This window comes from Dendropsophus ebraccatus, chromosome 3 (assembly GCF_027789765.1).
Source record: "Dendropsophus ebraccatus isolate aDenEbr1 chromosome 3, aDenEbr1.pat, whole genome shotgun sequence".
NCBI lineage: Eukaryota > Metazoa > Chordata > Amphibia > Anura > Hylidae > Dendropsophus > Dendropsophus ebraccatus.
Window position 1 is genome coordinate 21,297,764 of NC_091456.1, and position 26,008 is coordinate 21,323,771.

The following is a 26,008-nucleotide window of genomic DNA, read 5'->3' on the forward strand; positions in this document are numbered from 1 at the left end:
GCGCTGTTTACAGATATTATTGGGCCCCCATCGGCCCATGTAATACTACCCTAAGCTGAGACTTCCTGTTGTGCCTGTAGTGACAAGAGGAGGCTGCTGTAAAGTGATCGGTATAGCATTACAGCGACATGTGACACCAGTAGATAGAGAAGACCATAGCAGCTCCCTGGGGGATGACCTCTTCACAGGTCACAGAGCACACTCAGTAATGTTTTACATTCATCTCAAGGAGAAAGGTTTTCTATTGTTGTCTATGTCCATGAGTCTTGCTGTAAAGCATGTCACTAAATGCTGTTAAAAACCAGCTTGGGCAAGATGGCAGCCCCCATGTGCAAAAAATATAAAAATTACAATCAGAAAATAGAATAATCACTAAAAGAAAATCTAGTCGACACATTCCCTATAGATATATATATAGCTATATGCAATCCTTCCTAAAACCCACTTTATGATACAAAAGGAGACCCTGTATGTGTGTCAGGCAGCACTTGAGCTGTTTTATGCAATTTTTCAAACCATTAACCAGTATAATGTTAAAAACTTTATAAAAGCCGCAAACCCACTCCAGTCCAGACCACACTTACTTACATAGTCATGTGAGTAAAAATGGTGCAAATGCAAAGATGCAACATTTTAAAGGGGTAGTGCAGCGGTAAAAAAATTATTCACAGAATAACACACATTACAAAGGTATACAACTTTGTAATGTATGTTATGTCTGTGAACGGCCCCCTTCCCCGTGTTATCAGCCGCTGAGCCGCGATTGGCCAAGCACAGTTATGCTTAGCCAATCGCATCTGAGCAGCTGATGACGCGGCAGAGGGCAGCCGGCACTCGGGAAGATCGGAGGTGTTCGGGCCGGCTGAAGATGACGTTTGGCACAAGTTGGCGGACGGGCGCGACACGGATCAGGTAATGTATAATGCACTACACTTCCGGGTACACGGGGAAGGGGGCCGTTCACAGACATAACATACATTACAAAGTGTGTTATTCTGTGAATAATTTTTTTACTGCTGCACTACCCCTTTAGACTATGTTCACACTACGTATATTTGAGGCTGTATATTTGAGGCTGTATAGCAACCAAAACAAGGAGTGGATTGAAAACACAGAAAGGCTCTGTTCACATAATGTTGTAATTGAGTGGATGGCCATCATTTAATGGCAAATATTTGCTGTTATTTTAAAACAACGGCTGTTGTATTGAAATAATGGCCGTTATTTACTGTTATATGGCGGCCATCCACTTAATTTCAACATTATGTGAACAGATGCTTTCTGTCTTTTCAATCCACTCCTGGTTTTCGTTGCTATGAGGACCTGACATGAGGACCAAATACAGCTTCAAATATACATAGTGTGAACCCAGCCTGAATGGGTGAGATGATGCAGCCACTCGTCTGCTTCAAATATATGATGGTGCGCAGTGGCGGTCTTTGGCACCAAGCACATCAAGCGATCGCTTGGGGCCCCCAACATCCAGGGGGGCCCCCACGCCCCTCTCTTGTGCTCAAGACCGCTGGACATGGCCGCTGCCCCGCTCGCTGCTGCCATCTGAACTGTGACTATGAGCACTCGTAATGAGCTCTCATAGTTACATGCAGCAGCACTGACAGGGCGGGAGACATTGGCCCCCTTCCTGTCAGTCACTCTTGTGGCCGCAGGAAGGGTTTTCCCTGCGGTCACAAGTGGCAGCTCTGTCCTTGTGGTGCCGGCGCTCCAGTGACATCACTGGAGCATCGGCGCCAGGACAAGGGGAGTGTGGCCTCTTGTGATCGCAGGGAAAACCCTTCCTGCGGCCACAAGAGTGAAGAGAAGAGGAGACGCCCGGACCCAGGTGAGTATAAGTGTTTGTTTTATTGTGTTATATACTATATGGGAGGGGGAGCACACAGGGGCCTGTGTCACTGGGGGAGCGCACATCTTGGGTCTATATAAATGGGGGAAGCACACAGGGGGGCTATATAACAGGGGGAGCACACAAGGGGGCTATAGACTACTGGGGCTTCACAGAGGGGTCTATATACTACTGGGGGCAGCACACAGGGGGTCGATATACTACTTGGGGCAGCAGAATGAGGTCTATATACAAATTGGAGAGCACACAGGAGGTCTAAATCCAAGTGGGGGAGCACACAGGGGGGCTATATACTACTGGGGGAGCACACAGGGGTCTATGTACTACTGGTGGGGCACACAGGGGGTCTATATACTACTGGGGGAACATACAGGGGGTCTATATACTACTTGTGAGGCACACAGGTGGTCTATATATAACTGGGGGAGCACACAGGGGTCTGTATACTACTGGGGCAGCACACAAGGGGTCTATATAATACTGGTGGGGCACACAGGGGGTCTATATACTACTGGGGGAACCACACAGGGGGTTTATATACTACTGGAGGAGCACACAGGGGTCTATATCCAAGTGGGGGAGCACACAGGAGGTCTATATCCAAGTGGGGGAGCACACAGGGGGGCTAAATACCCCTGAGGGAGCACACAGGGGGCCGATATACTAGTGGGGGAGCACACAGGGGGCATATACAACTAGGGGCAGCACACAGGGGGTCTATATACAACTGGGGCAGCACACAGGAGGTCTATATACTTCTGGGGGAGCACACGGGGGGCTATATATAACTGGGGGAACACACAGGGGTCTATATACTACTGGGGGCAGGACACAAGGGGTATATACTATTGGGGGCAGCACACAAGGAGTATATATTACTGGCGGTAGCGCACAAGGGGTATATACTACTGGGAGCAACACACAGTGGTCTATTGTTTTGGAACGCCTGTCGAGGGGGGGCCCCAGGCATAACTTCGCTTGGGGCCCCAGAAATGCCAAGACCGCCCCTGATGGTGCGTGTGCCATTTTGATCAATTTGGTGCTGGAAAAAAGCACTTTAAGGTTACGTTACCAGAACGATTTTCAACGGCCGTTATTTGATACTCGAAATAACAGCCGTTGTTTAACATACGTTGGTGTTGGTCATTAGAATGATGGCCGTTAGGACATTATCCTAGTTCAGGCTCGTTAAAGTGAAAATAAAAATCTATATGTGGACAACGTAAAATAGCGTCCGCTGTTCACTAAATAACAGCTGCGAATTAATGACATAAACATTAGTTTGACAGCCGCTGCGAACAACACCTGTTATTCTATGCATTGTGTGAGCTAACGGACGTTGTTTCCTAAGGGCCCTTTTACACAGAAAGATTATCTGACAGATTATCTGCCAAAGATTTGAAGCCAAAAACAGGAACAGACTATAAACAGATTTCAGGTCATAAAGGAAAGCCTGAGATTTCTCCTCTTTTCAAATCCAGTCCTGGCCTTGGCTTCAAATCTTTGGCTGATAATCTGTCAGATAATCTTTCTGTGTAAAAGGGCCCTTAGACTTCAATAAAAATCATTCAAGACTGACAACAACGGCCGTTATTTTAATAAAAAAAAAAGCCAGTGTGTGAACATGACTTAAAGGCATAATATATAGACCACTTTCTGTTTAGACACCCCATGTGAAATCAGAGGTATACGGAGGTACAGTGGAGCCTCATAAAGCTAATATAATAGTGTGCACGAGGCCTGACTCATAGATATCCATTGTATCTCACAACTTTTGTCACATTAAACCATAAATTCACATAATTTATACATATGTCTTAAACTTCGAAGCAACTTGTCTGTCTCCACCTATGACCTATTTTTCCAATCTTGCCCACTAGGGTGTGGGCACATACTCTAAGCTCATAATTAAAACGAATATCCTATAATAAATCATTGTGCAGATATAAAACCGATAGTATCTGGAAAACTGTGAAAGCTCCTGCCAAATAGTGATGTATCATTCTAAAGTTAACATCGCCATAATATATGTATTGCAGAAGCTAGTGACTCTCTCCGCCTTTATCAGATTTCTGGCACAACGACAGAAGTTCTAAGGCCAAGAGCAAAGTTTTAAATTGTTACATGTGATTAAACTTGCCAAAGTAGAGAATTTACGGCTTACACAGAGAATTCATGGAAATCCTTAACACCTTGTCCATTAGGCTTGGTCTTAATACGGCGGCTGATAAAATCATAGAACATTATGGATTGTGCTTATCATTTCAATCACCTGTCAAAAAGTCAGATGCAAGCCAGTTATATTACACTTGATCTGTCTGTATAAATTAACATGTTGATATCAAGGTTCTTTAGAAATTGGCAAGTACTGTGTAAACTGTTGGGGCCATACAAATAAATAATAATAATTGTTATTATTATTATTATTATATCATGAAAGTAAATTGGAACATTTCCTGCAAACTTCTGACCACACATGGTAATATTGTGCAGGACCAGACTAAGGGTCCCATAACTACTTTTACTGAGCTAGACGGGCCGACTATCAGGGAGCAAGGCCCGCACAGATATTGTTAGCGATGTCCGTGCAGCCCTTGCCTTTAGTATAAAATAATAAAGTAAAAACTTACCTTACCACGTTTCCTGGTGTCCTCGGAGGCTGTCGGCCGCTCAGCCAATCACAGGCCGAAACAGGATGCTGCTCACTCAGACACAGAGGCCGCATTCTGTCTTGGCCTGCGATTGGCTGAGCAGCCAGCGGCCTGTCAGTGCAGTGACGGCAGAGCTGCAGACACCGGTAAGTAGGGATGGTATGAACCGAGTTCAGTTCGGGTTGGTCCGAACCCTCGGTAATGATTCCCGCTGTCTGCCCGCTCCTTGCAGCGGGCGGATCCAACGGGAGGAACGCCTGGAAAACTGGAATACAGTCATAGCCATAGGCTGTATCCCAGTTTTCCAGGCGGTCCTCCCGCTGTATCCTCCCGCTGCACGGAGCGGGCAGACAGCGGGAATCCGATGCCGAGCATTCGGGTTTGGACCATCCCTACCGGTAAGGCCTCCGAGTTATCACTAGTTATCATTAGTCGCCCATTTTTGGTCTGGAAGATTAGATTGCTGGTCTACCACCAAGTTTTGGTGCATTCCCCCATGGCTCCTTTTGTGGTTGAGATCCATTGTTATGTTAGGCTCTGAGCCCACGACTAGATGCCTGGTATCACCTTCTGTCTTTATGGGTAGACTGACCAATGGATAAACAGAATACTCACAGTTAACATTATATATTTTTCATATTGTGCTATCATAGTGCTTTAAATTCTATTCAGCAGGGCCGTAGTTAGGATTCATGGGGTCCCATAGCAAAAACCTTTATGGTACCCCTCCCCCCACACATACACATAGGGCCCTATTCCACCGAACGATTATCGTTTGCATAATCGTTAACGATTAACGATCTCAAACGACCGCTATTGCGAAAGACCTGAAAACATTCGGTCATTTCCATGGAACGATGATCGTTACTTATGATCGTAATTGCGATCGTTTCTCTTCGCTATTTATTCGCTATTGCGTTCGTATCTATTGCGAACGACCGAACGATGTCTTATTCAATGCGAACGATTTGCGAACGAGCAACGATAAAAATAGGTCCAGGTCTTATAAAGCGATCAACGATTTCTTGTTCGATCGTTAACTGCATTTCAACCGAACGATTATCGTTCAGATTCGAACGATTTAACGATAATCTGAACGATAATCGTCCGGTGGAATAGGGCCCATACTCACCCAGTCCCCAGCCCTTACTTCACTGTCCCAGCTCCCCAGCGCATGAGTGATGTCAGATGTGCACTGGGGAGGCGGGAGAACGAATGCCAGGGGGACTACACCAGGCCAGGTGAGTATGTGTATGCTAGTCCGGGAGGTATGTGCCACATTCAGCTCAGCTACATCTGAGGATGCCTGAACATGGAATACATACTAGAGGGGAGGTGTGATGCTTACACATAGTGGATTATACACTAGGGGCATGTGATGCACATCAGTGAAAAAAACTTGCAGTCACGGATGGTTTTTCACGGATTTAGCTAGCGGACTAAAATCGCAGTCCATAAAAATCCCTGGACTGGTGAATGAGGCCGTAGTCCTGTTGTAAAATAAACCAACTCTTGGCTTGCTGGTACAGTGTGTACTGTACCTCTGATCTCATTGTGTTAGGTGTTAAAGGTGGTAATGAAATTTACTTGGTGGGATTTATCAATGGTCTTAGTTGAAGTAGGTGTTAAACATTTCTCCTCACTAAGGACTTAAGCTCTAAGCATGGGGGATAAGCTGCTTTGGATTGCACACAAAATCCATTTGCTTCGTACAATTTTTATGTCTCTCTTTAAACTGACTATAAAGAACATTGGAGACAGCAGGGAATCTGTCAGCACCCAGACCCAACCCGGGGGGGGCTGACAGCGTGCAGTATGTGGTAGTACACCAGTTGAGGATGTTACCTTTGGCTAGTTTGTCCATGGAGGCGATGTTGCGGGGCGATGTCCCACCCCAGTTACCGATTGGTTGAGCGTGAAATCACTCAGCCTCTTATGTGACGTTGCAGCTGGAAGAGCTGCAGGACCCCGGTGGCTGTCAACATGACCTGGGATTGGCGCTACAGGGCATGATTTGCGTGACTTCTACTTTAATTGACATGGAGACAGAAGAAAGGTGACGTGACGTGAATTGACATGTAATTTTTTTGGGTGGATGAAAAAATTGGCTTATTTACAGCTCTAGATTTAATCTAGAGCTGTAAATAAGCCAATTTTTTCATCCACCCAAAAAAATGACATGTCAATTCACGTCACGTCACCTTTCTTTTGTCTCCATGTCAATTGAAGGCCGTAAATCACGCTTTCCAATGCATTCTTTATGGGAGAACGTGACTTCCAGCCTTTAATCGACATGGAGATAGAAGAGCATTGACGTGGACACACGTGGGATTTGAATGGTGCGGTAGCACCGGAATGAAGCCACGCCATGGGACACCGAGCATTGCTGGTGAGTATACGCCCCAGTGCGCGCGCGGGGGGGGGGGATGTTGGGGCAAGTAAAGAATTCCGGAATGCTGCCTGAAGTGTAAAATAATAAACTTAACTCATACCTGTCCGTGCTCCTCTGTATTCTTTTAGCTTCTGCCCACTCCTCACAGCCGCCACTGGAACTTCAGAGCCGGTCACTATGCAAACAATTGGGATGGGTGGAAACACAAAGGGGAAAATGGATAGGATTTATAAATTGTTAGGAGAAACAATAGGCAATAACACTACTAGTTGAAAGTAATTGGAGTAAAACAAAAATAATTTTGGGGTGAGGTAAATAAGAAAGCTAGAGACACTATTACACTATTCCATGGTGGATATTAGAAGGTAGTGTATTAAGATGACACTTGGGTGTGGACAATGTGGGTCAAAAAGGTGGATGTGGAGCATCACTGGTGGGCTTCCAAGATATTTGGAGTAAAGTATTAAGGATTATGGGGAGGATATATGAATTGGGAATAGATGAGGAATATCTATGTGCGCTATTGGGAGTAATGGGAGAGCACCATTTAGGAAGAGTTAAAAAAGGGAATGGTATATAGATTAATTCTTGAAGCCCATAGTAATGAATCGGGTTTTGGTAAAAGCAAGTGGAAAAAAAAGTTGGCAGTGCAATGTTGAGGTAGTGATAAAATGTGGTATAATAAAAATAAGAGGTGGTATGGGACGTTAAAAGAATATTTGAGCTTATGGAAGCAGTTTTGGATTGATGCCACCATTAATAAGAGATATGGCGTGTGTTTTTTTTGTACCATCGATGACCAAGCAGGTGGTGCGGGTGGGTGAATTTAGGAAAAAAAAAAGTTTACGGGTGATAGATGTAAATTCAAAAATAGTTAAAAACCATCAATGGTATTGGCAGGGCAGAAAGACAAATCTTGTTTCCATTTTTCCAGTGGCCTTGCTCCTAACAAGAAGTATGAGCTATCTTAGTCCCCTTAATAGCAAGTTTAGGAAATAGTTCTGTATATAATCAATAGAGATATAAGCATTTGGCTGTTCATTTTATCGCTATTTAACACTGCTGACTATGAGAGGAGAGAGTATCCAGGACTGTCAACAGAGATTGGCGGGGACGTTGCAGAGGTGCTTGTAATGATAATGGCATAAAGAGAGAAAGACACTGCCCCAGTCGGCAACTGGCTGAGTGGGCAATCGATCAGCCGGGCAGTGACGTTGTAGCTGGGGGGAGTCGGGTACATGACATAAATGAAAGCAAGACCTAGGAGCGGTGCAGAGGAGGCACGAGACTGGTAAGTATACTTTGTATATTAGGTCCCCCCCCCCCCCCCCACCTTCCTGTCTTTTTAAAATTCCATGGGACTTCTCTTTTAAGTCCTGTAACTGATGTAAGTGCTGGAATCTTATGATTCTGAGACCTACTGTAGGTACATAGGTAGAAACAACAAGCACCAGAGAAGTGTTGATATTGGATTATACCTTGGATTAAGCACCATCTGGGATACGGGGCCCCGGCTTGAGGAGGGAGACCCAGCTCTTAATTCAGAATTAGCTTTGCTAACCTTTTTATGTTTGTATTTACTAGTATTAAACTGCTTATGGTTCCCGGAAGGCTGGGGACATCAAGCGGGATAAGTAAGACATACTGATCTTACCCCGTATTCTACCTGTCACTCCTAAATACTGTAATAACCATGGATACATGTCATTTATATAAGGCACCATATTGGGATATTGCCTGTTAACTAAGGAGCTTGGAGCCTTCACATCTGTGACTACTTGTATAACAGATCTGGAGCTACTGGTATAACATGAGCAATGGCGGCTTAGACTCCAGCTGTGAAATGAGTGTGTGACCATTTTTATTTGGGTACAATTGGCAGCCAGGAAACTTCACCCTCCACATTTTCTGATATTCTTTTATGAGCTTGTCTCAACCCAACCACATAAACTTGTGGCCACCGAACATTTAACTTTCTTTAATTAGGCTACAAAATAATCTTTATTACAACAGACAGAAAGAAAACCGCTGGGGCATCCAGTTACATCGCGTTCACATGTCACGCTAAACTCTTCACAAATCCTCATCTGACATCAATGTCTACCATTTTTTTGATGGCTCACATTTAACAATTGTATAATTCAATAGATACGTCGTTCTGAATTTCATGACATTGAGTTTAATGTCTATTATATATGGTTTTATGGTATACTATTGTTTCATCTAGGTTCTTTTCGTTGACGAGTCTGGGACCGCAATAATATTATATACCCAATGATTGAAAGCTGGACACGGCACCTGCTATTGTACAAAGCTTATCACATCCCAGACAGACATAAAAGAGAACAATGCAAAAGACTGAGGGATACAAGGAGACATTGTAAAATTTACACAAGGTAGCTGGTGGCCAAAAGCTGGTTCTGCCATAATTTTAACAAGTTGAGCGGCTTGAACTTCTGCCAGACATCTCCAGTAGCGGTTTTAGTCCCATGGGAGCCGCCTTTTTGAAATCTTGATCTTACCTTAAATCTGCCGTGAGAAAACAGTGGACTGATCCAACCCGTTATACAACAAATTGCTCCAATACATCAAAAACTAAGCGACATTGGAAATAGTCTTCAACTAAAAATTATCCCACCATTTAAATCTATAGCTCTATGGAGAATTTTGGGGCAGGGAAAGTCAGGTCTGCAGTCAGAATCCCATCTGTTCCCTACTCCCTGCTAACCATCTAATATGTACAAACATAACAAGTATAGGGAAAATGGAAAGAAGAAGGACTGAGGGATCAAACTACATGCAGCCATGGAGACACATTGGTCTTCACTGCAGCCATACAATGTATCCATGTTTTCCAGGACTCCCTAGGACGGCATCCAAGTTCAGCAGCCACCGATAATCAAATGGTGAATGATGAGACTCAAGCATGCTCATCTCTAGCCTGCATTAAGGTGGGTTCACATTACGGAATCCGCGCTGATAAATTCCGGCGGATTCCATCCCTTGTATATGCTAACGGCCACTCATGTTTCTGCCCGTGCCATAGACACCATTCTATGCACGGGCGGATTCCGCTGAAAGAAGTGACATGTAAATTGGCCTAGATTATAACAGATTGAGCCACAAATTTGGCCTAAATTTTTTTTTTTAAATATGGGATGAACATGGTGAATAGAGATGAGCGAACCTGGAGCATGCTCGAGTCCATCCGAACCCGAACTTTCGGCATTTGATTAGCGGTGGCTGCTGAACTTGGATAAAGCCCTAAGGCTATGTGGAAAACATGGATATAGTCATTGGCTGTATCCATGTTTTCCAGACAACCTTAGAGCTTTATCCAAGTTCAGCAGCCCCCGCTTATCAAATACCGAAAGTTCGGCTTCGGATCGACTCGAACCCGAACCCGGTTCGCTCATCTCTAATACAAAAGTTGACTCTTTCAGGCACTGCTAAGAAAACTGGGGAAAAACTTGAGTAAGCTTCAGTCCAGTCATTTGGCATTTGAAAACCAATGGCTGGATGCAGCCCTTCGGATCCACGGAAAATATAGATACAGCCATAGGTCATAGACTGTATCCATGTTTTCCAGGGCTCATTAGGGCTTCATCCAACTTCTTCAGCCACCGGTTTTCAAATGCTAAATGGTCGGACTTAGGCTGCCTTCAATTCTAATGAAAACCCAAAAAAGAAACACAAAGCGAGGGAGAAACAGGGTGTAAAAAACAATAAATTAGCCCCATTGTTTATTTTTATTTTTTTCTTAGATTTTTATATTGGCTATGGATAGAAAAACCTAGGTAAGCATCCTCTCAGTGTGGTGATTCTATACATTGTGCCAGTAGTAATGTCCCTCTTTCCAGATAAGTAACATTGAGTTGATGAGAAGCAGGACTAAACCTATGAAGGACAATTGTAATAGACTGCAGAGAAAGAAAATAACAGCTTGCTTTCATTAAGTAAAAGGGATTCCTTTAAACTTTGGTTGAGGGGAAATGTAGATTATACCATCCATCTCTGCCTCTCCACATGATTACCGCCTCATCAGTCAAACCTTGGGTTCATCTAAGCGTTGCCTCCACATGTAGGACTGGGTTCACACTGCCTTTCTGTTTACATTTAACATATACGTTTTATACAGGGTGAAAGTATGTGCTAAATGGATGCTTAAAACTGATGTCATTTTATGCCTTCTCCCATTGACTTACATTCTAGAAAACCGACTGCAGCGTATACTTTTTTTTTTTTTTGCTCTATTCCCTTGATAACCCAGCAATTTTTCCTCATTTTTTCACTGTCACCATTTTTAATTTATCCTATGAGATCTTGTTTTTTGTGGGACAAGTTTTGCTCCATTTTGGCGGTACATATGACTTTTTGATTGTTAATGCAACTTTTTTTTTCTATAGAATTCATATGTGGGATATATAATATGATTAGTTTTTAGTTCACATCATTACGGATATAGTGGTCCCAAATATGTCTGTGTTTTTATTTTATGTGGGTTTTTTTCATGATTTATATAAAAATTATATATAGTTTTTTGTGGTTGTTTTTTTAAGGGGGCATTTTTTTTAAATTCAATATAATAAAATAATATTTTGCAAAATGTTAGTTTTTACTTTTTCTTATTCCTACAAGGGGACTTCCCGATTGCTAATATAATACAATACGCTACTACTGTAGTGCAGTATCCTGTCAACATAATGCTGATAGTATCCCAACTGATGCTGCCGACACTGAAGGTGGCCATACACCTTCCCAAAAAACACGTTTATAGCCCCTTCAGGGGACTTTTATAAGCAATACATAGATTGCTCATAGATATTAATGCAGTACATATATACTGCATTGATCCATTATCTTGTCTCTCGATTGCTATAGGCTGCTGTAGCAATCACCAAATACAGGCAGCTCAGGAGGTAGAATGGATCGGCTCCCATAAGATCTCGCAGCGGGGATCCGATCCGTGCCATTGCACCACCAATGATGCACGGCTGGGACGTTTAAATGCTGCTGTCAGTTTTGACAAGGTATTTAAACAATTAAATAGCTAGCACAGATGAATGGTGTGATCCCTCTCCATACACAGCTTCTCCCAGCTGCTATTAGCTGGCGCACACCAATCGCCTGTGCCTGCTATTTAACCATCTAAATGCTGGGCATTTAAATGGCTCGGCCGTGCTTTATTGGTGGTACATTGGGAGCCAATCCTCTGCTAGGCCTCCCAGGCTACCTGTATTCAGCGATGGCTACAGGCTGCCGTGTATGGAAAGCCCTCTCTAAAGCCCCTTACCAGCGCTATGACATATGAGGTCCAAATTGCCCAGGTATTGTTACCTATAATTTTTATGCCGGAGCGGGCATTGTTTTGCAGCAGGAGGTGTCACAGGTTGATGGATTAGTGGTCTGTTTGCACTGTGCATGTATGTAGTCCTTTCGTGGTATTTGCTATCAGCAGAAGTTTCGGTCCAACTGAGTGAGCGTTGGATGGTTGTTTCCTATCTATTCCACGGATAGATAGACCGTAGACCGGAAGAAGTGCATCATCGCGTGAAACAATTGTGGTCTACCTGTGAGGACGTGTTTGCTCCACACCCTCCCCTCTTTGCATGTATGAAGTAAACCTCTAATAAACCAACCAGAAGATGCACATCATCGGTGAGTGCCGGCTTCTTTTTTCTCACCATATTTACACTATCTGTGATAGCGTTTCCATTGACTATTCATCACTTTAGGTGAGTCGCGCCGATGAGTGCTGCCATTAAGTGTGTTATTTAATATTTTTTAAAACCTTTGCTCGATATATTGTCCTCCCATATTTTTGGAGTTTAATAGACCAGTTTTTGCCATCAGACATTCTATGTGTCTTCATCTCCGTTCTGGCTGCAGCGCTATAGTGTTTACCTTCCTGGAAAATCAAAATGTCCTGTCGTAGTTCTACCATCAAAGCATTGCTTTCAGATGACCTGCCTGCTCGTAACTTGCACTTGATGTTTTGTCTCGCTGATATCAGGAGGCTGAGCAGCCAAGTGTGAACAAGCAGCCATTCTCCTCCTCCAGGTCCTTGTGCTTTTCTTTTCATTCTGAGGCAGTTGTGACCTTGGCTCGTATATGATAACACTGGCTGCGATATCCTGTTCTCTAAATTACATCTAATTACATCTCGCTTTGTGTCACAATGTAATTTATAAAATGAGTATTTTATCTGTGTTGCTTTCTTTTCGCTTATTACGCTATGAAGCACACAGTGAAATAAAAGCATAATAGTAAAATCGGCCATATTTTCTAATAATGTGCTACATTAAAGTCTGTGGGACAAAATTGATCTGTGCACACATTGCAATAAAATATATAATTCTGGTGAGTGCACAGACTTTTTTCCACAGACTTTAATGTAACACATTATTTGATTCAAAATACGGCTGTGTTTTATACCGATTTTACGTTCATATTTCGCTTTTATTTTACTGTGTATAAACATAGCCTCATGGTTCATCTAAAAAAAAAAAATCTATGCACACAGTTCACATTGAAGGGGACCAATCACCAAAATTTAGTGTAATAAAGTAAAAATACAGCTTAAAGCAAATGTACCATCAGTACATTCTTTTTAAGTTTTGCACATGAATACCAAGCACCGGCACAGGCTGAAGCACTGGAGGCGGGCCAGTACGCCGCCAGTGGGGAAAAAAACCCGCCCCTCTATGACGCGGCACTATTAGAATCAAGTAGATTAAGTCTGTATAATTCTGTTATTGCAGAAAGACGTGAGTGCCGAGATCTTTCTAATTTCACTATTAGAATCAATGGAGCTGCATCATAGAGGGGCCAGGGTGTCCTGCCACTGGAAGTGAGCCAGCCCACCTCCAGTGCTTCAGCATGAGTCGGTGCTCGGTAATGGACTGGCGCTATGCGCAGGAACTGGGCTGCGGTTCAAAAAAGGGACCGTGCCACCAGCTTCCCTGCACTGGCGCCGTTCTATTCATGTGCAAAACTTAAAAGCTAATGTACTGATGGTGCCTTCACTTTAAAAACACTTAGGGGGACATTTACTATTGAGCATACAATTTGCTTTCCCTACAGCCTGGTTGCACTGTTGACTCATTGTAAGGATGTCCAAAATCACTACCCCTAAATCCTTCTCTTCTGCAGTCTTTGCCAACACAGAACTGCCAATATGATACTCGGATGGAGGATTCCTTCTCCCCATGTCCATAAATTATAATGAGATGTATACTATAGTCTACGAATGTCCATCATGATAGCGATAGATACATATATAACAATTCTCAAACTTTGAATGGCCTAAAACTGTGCGTGCTAAAAAATTTTTTTTTTTTTTTTTTGTAATATCCCTTAGTAGTAAAGTTCGTCACCTCCAGTTTGTGAGAGATAAAACTAAAACTAGAACCACTTAAAAGTCCATTAGAAGAACGGTGTGGGTGCAATGGACACCACGTTACTTAGCTAATGCTCAAGTTTCTGCAGATTTGTAATAACAATTCACCCAGAAATTCTCTCCAATGTTCTGGTATTCTGCCAAGCACCTGTGAATCTATGTGTAGCAAATATTCTTGCTGTTTAATTTAACTTTGCACAGAAGGGACTGTATTAGTCCTGATCTCAGGACCTAATCCCAAACCTCTAAAGAGGTTTAAAGCACTCTAGTTTCACCTAATCCTGAAACCTAAGCTGGACTTTTGGAAGGAAAAAAAGAAAAAAAAACCTCTGTAACTTCATTGGAATGGGCAAATAGGTCTTCACTATCAGGGAAATATTAAAAGGACAAGGTACTGTATGACTTTAGGCTTTGAGAATTAAAGCCTTTGATGGGCAGACTATTGGGGGGGGGGGGGGCGGCACAGAAGATGAGGTTACATTCAAACATTGAGGATTTATGATTTTTAAATATGTTCCTCAGTTGAACAGGTTTGTGAGTGACAGGTATTAATAGATCCCCCTGAGAGGACATATCACACATAACAGGGCTCCAGAATCATCCAACTCGTTCACAGTGAGTGAAATACAAACAGGATATGTATATAGTGCAGCAGCATGACTCATCTCGCCCAGGACATGACGCTCTCTTCCCTTTATTCCTACTGCTTTTCCCATTGACTTACCATAAAATAAACACCCAGTTATTAATGATGCAATGCATCCTATACTGTACAATCTATACTATATGGAGTAACATGAGCCACATGAATGCACATAAGCTATACAGCGTATAGCCATAAATATCCCTTGACTGCCGGTGGAGTAAACGATCATAGTAACGATCGCAATAATGATTGTAGTAATGATTGTATCTAACGACCATCGTTCTGTGTAATATGGTAAATGATTTCCAGTTAACGATAAACAATCTCGTTAAATTAGGACCCTTAGGGTGTTATTACACGGGCTGATGAAGGCCCGATAATAATTGTAAACGAGCATCAATCTGCTAGATTATCGTTTAACAAGGGCTGCAGGGACATTGTTACAGATGTACTTGCAGTCCTTGCTTAACTTTATACATTACCTGTCCAGGCTGCAGGGTTCCTCTTCCTCTGTGCTTCTCTCCAGTCCCGCGTGCTCCAGCTTCAGAGCGGCCTGTCTCAGCTGACAGGCCGCTCAGCCAATCACTGGCCGCGACGGTCCCGGCCAGTGATTGGCCGAGCAGCCTGTCAGCTCAGACAGGCCGCTCGGAAGCTGGAGCGTGCGGGAGAAAAAGAACGCAAGAGGAGCCCTGCAGCCTGGATAGGTAATGTAAATCGTCAGCCGCGCACCGCTATTACTAGTAGTGATGCGCGGTCGGCGCCCAACAATTATGGATTCAAACTCTTATCAACGATCAGCCAATGATCGTTGTCATCGGCTGATCTTTGTATTTATTACAAGGATCGATAATCGTCAGAATCGGGCCAATTCGGCTGATTATCGTTCCGTGTAAAGGTGTAGCTAGGTTATCCTGCACCTGCGACAAAGGTTCAATTCAGGACCCCCCCCCATCGTCTCCCCGCAGTATTAAAAACTGTAACTAGTACGCTGGACTAGAAACTAATATACACCTTCATACGCAGATACTATTCTTAAAGCAAATATACCAGTTTGAGTAGTGAAAAAAAAATTTCACTGGATGGCACCAGCACACAGATCCCAGTGGTGCAGTCCATTTTGCAAAACGCCATCTGGTTCCTGTAATTGGCAGCGCTTTCTTTGCGTGCGGGGGGCCTGGCGCCCCCAGTGTAATGATATCCTCTCAGTGACGCAACCAGGCTAGATTCTAATGAATGCGCATCACCAAGGGGAGGGGATATCGTTAGATTGGGGTCGCTAGGCACGCTTCCAGTACATAGAATGGGCCGCTGCACATGAAGAAATTTTTTTTAAAGAGACACTGTTCAGAATTTTTTTTTAAAGAAACCAAAAGGGGTTGTGATCGCAAGCAGTAAGTTTTGCTATATACTTATGCTTTATTTAATTTCTATATTTAAATCAATGTTCTACATATGGCCACTATGGGGAAAATTTATCAAAGGGGTGTAAAGAAAAACCTTACACTGGCAACCAATTAGATTTCACATAGGACGCAGTAAGGACTGGAACGGCAGCACTGGACTCAGCAGGGGTTATAAGGGTGAGTATAGGTTGCTTTATTTAGCAGAATCTCAAGTGACTGTTTAAAAACATTGAACAATAAAACAATTATACATTTTTTTTTATAAAAAATGACAATAAAATATTTTAAATATTATTTTAGGGTCCTTTACACAGACCGATTACTGTGCAATAAATTGTTAAATTGTTCAAATTTCAGCAATAATCTTCTGGTGTAAACGACGATTACTATTGAAAAATGGCAATCGGCAAGTAGCATGGAGACTGTTAAACATGAAGAAGGAAGGATGGATGGACAGCGGGTATATATTGTATTAATGTACAACAACTGCATTGCATTTGTGGTCTAGTGCAGCAATCCAGACCGGGTCATTTGTCTTGAATACGTCCACAAATAGAGCTGAGGCAGAGGACTCACTAAGACTGTCTGAAAGCTGTTTTCACTTTTGACAATGTCAACCTCCCAAAGTGTATAGAAAGTTGATATGTCTGTACACATTAAGGCTATAATCACACACAGTATTTTTGCTCAGTATTTTGCAACCAAATCCAGGAGTGGATTGAAAACACAGAAAGGCTATGCTCACACACTGTTGAAATTTAGTGGATGGGCGTCATTTAATGGCAAATAACGGCCATTATTTAAAACGGACGTTATTTTGAAAAAAAAGGAATGCAACACACAGCTTCTTATACTATATTCTGCATACAACAGTATAGTGTGCTACATTTTTACATGTAATATTTTATTCTGTTAAAACATAGTGTCACTACATATTTCACTGTATAATGTTGCATTTTATACAGCTTTTTAGGTGCAATGCAACTATAGGTAGGCTGTCGCCCTGTCTCCTCCAGAATGATTGACAGCCAAAAGAGACATGGTGGCAGCCTGAAGACACAGCAGAGAAACACGGCTAGAAAGCAGGACAGTGCCGGATCACACAGCAGCGCTGATGGTAAGTATCCCTTGCTTGTGTGATCTGGAAACTGACAGCATGGATATATACATGTCCGTGCTGTCAGTTTCCCTTTGCTATCGTTTGCACATTCCCCGTTTACAGACACACATATATATGATATATTTTAAGGCCCTATTACAGGCTGTTTATCGATGGGTGGTCAGGGGTAGTTCGGGGAGGGGTTTAAGGCGGGGAGGAGGTGCACCGGACACAGGTTCGGGAATTAGTGAATTTGGTCGGGGAAAGGGTGTGGGGCCTAATTTAAGACTGGTGTACGAGTATGATCTTTACATACCTCCCTATGTTTTTCTATTGTAAGCGATAATGTCACCTTCCCCTTACATGAATTTCTTGTTGTAACCATTTGCATTATTCTCTTTTATTTTAAATAATTAACAATAAAAAAAAAAATTGGAAACAAAAACACTATAAACTTTACTGCATAAAAAGTAAAAGTTCTTTAATAAACCTGTATTGAAGAACAACAAAGTGAAAAGCCCAACTGAGCCCTCGACTAACAGTTATATAAACATGGGAACTGTGTAGAATAAAAAAGCCGGCCATTGTTATCATGATACGTCTTGTTTTTCCAGTTAAGTAAACCGATTTCCCCCCATTTTCATGTTTAGGGTGTTGCTTCCTCCAGTGTTTATCTTAGAGGAGATTTTTATTGTCCATGTTTTCAGCTGGCAAATGCACTTCCTAACACCAGTTCCATGTATTGCAGCGGACTGATACACCACGATTCTAAGTGCAGTTAATGGCATTCATTCATCCCGGGCCGCTCAAGCAAGTGGCAGCTCCAGTCTTTGCTGCTTATATTCCCTTTTTAATGGATTCTACTCATTGAGTTTCAGTTCAGTGATTAGGAAACAATTTGGGAGATTTGATCCTGATCCCGCATTTGTACTTTTAATGCTATATGGCTGCAAATGAAAAGCTGCAAAAAAATTAAATAAAAAAAAAATTACACAGATTCTTTGCAATACCCTAGACTGCAAGAATGTGTAAAACAAATTAATGGCACGCACAAGATATTTGTGGATAAGTATCACCGAGCCAAATATAATAACATTTTAGTCTTTCCAGGCCTATACTGTTTCATGGCTCCATTTAAAGCAAGGCAAGGCGCAACTTTGATCCCTGAACTGTTCTCGGCTGACGTAGGAGCTTTTGTAAGTTCATGTTACTTTTCCTTTGCCAAGAGATCTATTATAGTGAGGAACTCAGCAATGGCAATAGGGAGTATGTTTGCCTGTTACACAATCTCAAGTTTAGTAAACATCTGAATAAATATACATTATTACACCTGCTATAATTTACTGGACCTCCTCTGATTCACTTGAAAAGCACTTAAAGGGCAACTCCAGCTAAATGTTTTATTTATTTATTTTTTCAAATCAACTGGTGTCAGACAGTGCCAGAGATTTGTAATTAACTTCTGTTACAAAATCTCCAGTCTTTCAGTACGTATCAGCTGCTGTATGTCCTATATACCTATGTCTATGATATACAGAAGCTGATAATATCTGGCACCAGTTAATTAGAAAGAGAACATTTTTTGCTGGAGTTGCCCTTTAAGTACTGTTGGTTGAAAAAACATTTTACATGTCATAGAGACCTAAAAAGCAAAGAAAAATAGCCAGCACTCCAATACCTCTGTTCACACGGTGCAGGTTGCACGTTGCTGTGGCTAATATACAGACATAAACAGGAAAGTGCAACAGCAACCTGCAAGTGCCAGGACTTACTATACATGCTCCCCCCAGCGTACACACGATAAAAAAACATGTTTCAGAGTTTAAAAATGAGGTAGATGGTCCTACTCTAGCGATAGCCTCTCTTGGACTCACATTCAGGGTACAAACCCACACACCGTATACGCAGCAGATACGCAACAAATACGCAGCAGATTTGATGGTGAAGATTTGATGCTGTTCAGTTATTTAGATCTAATCTGCTGCGTATTTGCTGCGTATTTGCTGCGTATCGCAGCAGTAAATACGCTGCGTATACGGTGTGTGGGTTTATACCCTCAGGGTATAAACCCACACACCGTATATGCAGCGTATTTACTGCTGCGATACGCAGCAAATACGCAGCAGATTAGATCTAAATAACTGAACACATCACCAAATCTGCACCATCAAATCTGCTGCGTATTTGCTGCGTATCTGCTGCGTATACGGTGTGTGGGTTTGTACCCTAAGGGTACAAACACACACAGCAGATACGCAGCAGATACGCAGCAGATTTGATACTGTGTTCAGTTATTTAGATCTAATCTGCCGCGTATCTGCTGCGTATCGCAGCAGTAAATACGCAGCGTATAAGCCGTGTGTGTTTCTACCCTAAGGCTACAAACTGGGCAAGAAGGATCCAACTAATCTCTGTTTAAAACCCCCATAGGAGATAGGTGGAGTTTGTATTTTAGGCATAGCAGCGTGCAACCTGCACAGTGTGAACAGAGGTATTGGAGTGCTGGCCATTTTTTGCTTTTTGTGCTATATGTGAATGTGTGGCTACCTCCTGTTGGCTTGCACACCACCTATATCCTGTGGGTGTTTTAAACAGATATTAGTTAGATCCTTTATATCCAGTTTGTAGGCTTAATGTGAGTCCAAGAGAGTCCAGTCAGGGCCGTCTTAACCATTGGGCATGGTAGGCAGCTGCCCGGGGGCCCATGCGTCCTAGGGGGCCCCTGCCCTGTGTCATATTCCCTGGCCCTTTAACTGGGAGTGCTCCTGATCAGCGCTGGTACATAGGGGCTGTGCACAGCTCGCTCTTGTGGCCGGAAGCTGCATTCTGCTTCCGGTCACTAGAGGTCTCTCTCACCCCCTGCATTCCCGTGCGGAGCAGAAGTGACGTCACCAGCAGAGCCCTGAGAGGAAGGAGAAGCTGGAGGCCTGAAGCACAAAGCCTGAGTGAGTATGTGCTGATACCAGAGGGGGGAGGCTAGCTGGCAGGGAAGGTGTTAATCATGGGAGGGAGTGCTCTCTGCAGGGGTGCAGACAGGGCCGTGGGTGAACTGGTAAACAGGGAGGGGGAGGGATCGGGGGTGTAACTCCTCTGAGTGTGTATATATCTCCATTCAGTGTATACAGCAGTGTATTATATACTTATCCTCCTCCTGAGTGTGTATATATATCTCCATTCAGTGTATACAGCAGTGTATTATATACTTATCCTCCTCCTGAGTGTGTATATATATCTCCATTCAGTGTATACAGCAATGTATTATATACTTATCCTCCTCCTGAGTGTGTATATATATCTCCATTCAGTGTATACAGCAGTGTATTATATACTTATCCTCCTCCTGAGTGTGTATATATATCTCCATTCAGTGTATACAGCAGTGTATTATATACTTATCCTCCTCCTGAGTGTGTATATATATCTCCATTCAGTGTATACAGCAATGTATTATATACTTATCCTCCTCCTGAGTGTGTATATATATCTCCATTCAGTGTATACAGCAATGTATTATAGACTTATCCTTCACCTATCACTCCATTGTTGTCTCCCTGTATGTATACTGTATAATACAATATACAGGGAAACAACACAGCTTATATATAGAGAAGGGCAAAACAACATGTCTCATATATACAGAGGGGCAACAACATGACTATTATTTATGAACCATGTTGTTTTGCCCTTCTCTATATATGAACCATGTTGTTTTGCTGTATATTGTATTAGACAGTATACATACAGGGAAACAACATGGTTCTCATATATGATAGTCATGTTGTTGCCCCTCTGTATAAATGAGACATGTTGTTTTGCCCTTCTCTATATATAAGCCGTGTTGTTTCCCTGTATACTGTATAATACAGTATACACAGACTCCCTGTATTATACAGTATACAGGGAGACAACATGGCGTATATGCAGAGGGACAGCAACATGTCTCATATATAGAGAGGGGCACCAATATATATTAATTAGGCTTTTACCCACCACCTGTATACCCCACATATACCTGTACCCCCCATATATATATTTGTACACATATATCACTATTATAGGCTATATAACCACCTACCTACTGCTCCACCTTTATACCTGTATCTATATGGTAGATAAATAGGTGGTAAGGTATATTGCCTGTAATAGTGATATACTGTATGTGTGCAACATATATGACAATCACTATTATAGGCAATATACAGTGGTGCCTTGGATTACGAGCATAATTCGTTCCAGGACCGTGCTTGTAATCCAAATCACTCTTAAACCAAAGCAAATTTTCCCATAAGAAATTATAGAAATGCAGACAATTGGTTCCACACCCAAAAAATAATGATTTATTATTCTGAATAACATGTAAAACAGATGAAACAAACATATTGTGATATTATAAGTTACTGTACAGTGATGGAGAGGATGGGAAACACAAGGGCGACAGAGACTGCAGGGAGCAGGAAGGAATGAGCAGGACAGATGTGGGCACATACATGCAGCACTCTCTGTCCGGGGAGAGAAGGGTTACAGCTATGGAGAGATTACCCCCACAGTCCTGTCCCCTGATGTAGGCCCCAGCCTGAAGTGGATCTGCTATGATTTGGCAGGTGAGGGAGACTTCCTTGGTCAGAGTACAGTGCTGTAGACCCCGCTATTCAGACCATGTCCCTCCTCCACCCGCCCTCCCACCCAATACAGGGAGCTCTTAAACCAAAACAATGCTCTTAAACCAAGTCACAGTTTTGAAAAACTGTGATCTCTTAAACCAAGTTACTCTTAAACCAAGGTAACACTGTACCTTACCAGATAAGAGGGGCGGCAGCAGCTAGGGGGGGGGGGGGGTAATTCGCACCTCTGCCCAGGGGCCCATAATGCTGTTAAGACGGCCCTGAGTCCAGTGTCAGTGCAGGACTATCTCTCTGAGGTCATCTTAATGTTGTGAGGTGTGTCACGCTCCATTGTCTATGTTGCTGCTGGAGATAGCCAAGCACTGTACTCAGCTCCAGGGACAACGAATGGAGCCAGTCCATTCAAAACAAAAACTCAGGCCCCCATTCAAGAGATTGTGGGGTGTACCAGCTGTGATCTGACCCTTATCTCCTAAAGGTGGCCATACACCTTTAATAACTGACTTACCATGAGTTATCCCTCCCGCCCACCACCCATCCTCCCTATACTCAGGAATGCTTGGCGTGTCTAAACGTTCCTGTGTTCTCTATGGGGAAGGGTAAACTGCGCAAGAGTGCTCTCACTGAGCAAAGATGCTGGTGGAGACATGATGGAAAATGACCACCCAACCCCTATCTCCACCCTCCATCTGTTGGTGGTTGTTCCAGAGAGCCCTATACAGCTTAGATTGACGGCCTCAAGCAGTGGGTATGGCCGACTAAAGTCTAAGGTGTATGGGGACCTTAAAGCGGCACTATCAGCAGGTTCAGCTGTATGAACCTGTTGATATGCCGCAGTGGATCATTACCTGATAAGAGCAGGGCTGGTACTAAATCTTCTCTTCTGCATTCGAACGATAGCTTCTAATTGCCCCTATGCTAATGAGGGGTTTAGGAGCATTTGGGGCATCACCTTAAGCGCCAAGCACCAGCTTGGCCCGCCCAGCCCGCCCCCCCCCCCCCCCCCCCCGTGCCGCTCGCTATGCATATATGAATAAGCACAGTGGGCGGCACAGAGCAACCCCTCGGCCCGCCCGGAGCAACCCCCTCCTGTGCTGCCTAGCCCGCCCTCTCCTGTGCCGCTCAGCTGACAGCCGATCAGGAGCCCAGAAAAGTATGCAGCTCATTGCCACAGTATGCAGATAGGAGTGTGATCGGCCCTGGGCTAAGCTTTACCATCGACCTCAACCCAGGCTCCCAGCGCCGATCACACTCCTGCTATCTGCATACTGTGGCAATGAGCAGCATACTTTTCTGGGCTCCTGATCGGCTGTCAGCTGAGCGGCACGGGAGAGGGCGGGCTTCGGCAGTACGGGAGGAGGCGGGCCGAGGGGTTGCTCTGTGCCACCCACTGTGCATATTCATATATGCATAGCGGGTGGCAAGGGGGGGGGGGGGGTGAGGCGGGCTGGGCGGGCCAAGCTGGTGCTCGGCACTTAGGGTGACGCCCCAAATACTCCTAAACCCCTCATTAGCATAGGGGCAATTAGGAGCCATCGTTCAAATGCGGGGCAGTAGAAAAGATTTAGTACCAGCCCTGCTCTTATCAGTTAATGATCTACTGCGGCATATCAGCAGGTTCATACGGCTGAATGTGCTGAAGTGCCGCTTTAAAGAGACTCTGTCAGTAGGTTTATACTGTCCTATCTCAGGGTAGCATAAACTAATGCCAGAGAAGCTGAACAGAATGATGTATCACTGTAACACATTGTTCTGTGCAGCTGATTCAGAGATCTCCTCCTGAATAACATGAACAATAAGTAGTCCTCTCCAGTATGTCCATGAGCCCAGTAGTCCTGGATATTCCTGAGCACCAGCCAACTCCACCCACCAGCTGCTGATCTGGCAGTTATCTATCCACGGTGTGTATAGGCAGTCAACTGTCAATAAGCAGCTGGAGGGAGTGGTGAAGCACAAATCCCTTTCTCCTGCATATTAGAAGAATAATGCTTTTATTTGTATAGCGCACACAGATTCCACAGCACTTTACCGGAATCCTTTACCGGAGTACCTGGAGGAAACCCACGCAAACACGGAGAGAACATACAAACTCTTTGCAGATGTTGCCCTTGGTGGGATTTGAACCCAGGACCCCAGCGCTGCAAGGCTACAGTGCTAACCACTGAACCCCGTGCTAAATTGAATGATGTAAGTAATACATTGTTCTGTTCAGCAATTCTGTCACTGGTTTATGCTGCTCTTACAGTATTTAAGACAGCATAGACCTAGTGACAATTTCCCTTTAAGAATCTGCAAGGTATATTGGAGGCTGTACACCATAAAGTCACCAAAAACTTTATTAGTTCACAAAAAATGGCATACTTTGGCCAGTACTACTCTGGCTAGCATACTAGGTCAGTTACCTATCAATGTGGCGGCAAAGTATTATATTCTATCACACAGAGTCAAGAGATGTAGAAAACTTACAAGAGTCACTAGATATTGTAATGCTCTGGCGGTAATATATATGAAACCTCAGCTCATACATGGGCATGTCTTCCCCAATGGACACTGATTCGCATACATTCACATGACTTTATAGAATAAAAAAGTTGCTTTTCCTACCATTTGCTGTATATATGTGGGAGCCACTGTAAAACCCATGTTAAAATACACAGATAAGATGCTTAGCAGTTGGCCCATATTTATTACCTCTCACCAAAGCCTGCTGGATTTAGATGTCAAGTGTGACCAGGCAATAGTTTAAATTTCAGCCTACCGAGGTTTTAGAAAGATTAGATTGGCTGGGATTTTATGAAGTGGTTCACAGTTTAAGTGTTCACTAAATCCTGCAATGTATCTATCGTACCAAAAGTACAAACAATAGTTTTATGGTGGTAAAATACACACTGAGCTGTGTCAATCACGTATTCAGAAATCATTAGCTTGGGACTGTTTTATGCTGGGAACGTACAGAGTTATAGATCTCATATATGTTCTGTTTCTTACATAACGCACACATATTCTCCAGCGTGGTAGGTCGGCATTAAAGAGGTACTCCGGCAGGGGGAAAAAATATTTTAAAGTGCCAGAGATTTGTAATTTACTTCTATAAAAATAAAAAAAAATCTAAGTCTTCCAGTACATATTAACTGCTGTATGTCCTGCAGGAAGTGGTGTATTTTTTCCAGTCTGACACAGTGATCTCTGCTGCCACCTCTGTCCGTGTCAGGAACTGTCCAGAGCAGTAGCAAATCCCCATAGAAAACCTCTCCTGCTCTCCAGACTGGAAAGAATACACCACTTCCTGCAGGACATACAGCCTCTGATAAGTACTGAAAGATTAGTGTGTGGGGCACCATAGGGGCATTATTACCATTTGGAACACTATGGAGAGGAGTTTGTGTTGGTACACAATAGGTAGGGAGGTTTCTGGAAATCTGAGCAGCCTAACATATCTATGCAGAAGACTCTGTAGAGACGAGCTGTAGTGTTAAAAAGTCTTCATGGTGGTCTGGGCAAGATGGAAAAGAAAAGGGAAAAAGAACAGCAATCAGAGAACATGTCCAAATGAGTCACTGGATGTAACTGCACTGTAATCAACGATATGGTCTGCAGAGCATGAGCAGAGGTCTTGTAAGAATTGTAAGGTGCCCCATTAGTGTTCTACGTAAAAGGGCCTTATTACACAAGAAGATAGCTGTCTGAAATGAAGATACGGTACAAATATAAGGCTACCACGTGCAGTTTATTTACTACCAATAAATTGTTTAATTTTATCCTATGAGGAATCGTGAATGAGTCTTTATAATCTCTGAGAAATAGTAAATGAGTCTTTATAATCTCTGAGAAATAGTAAATGAGTCTTTATAATCTCTGAGAAATAGTAAATGAGACTTTATAATCTCTGAGAAATAGTAAATGAGAATCTCTGAGAACAAAACATTCCTATTATA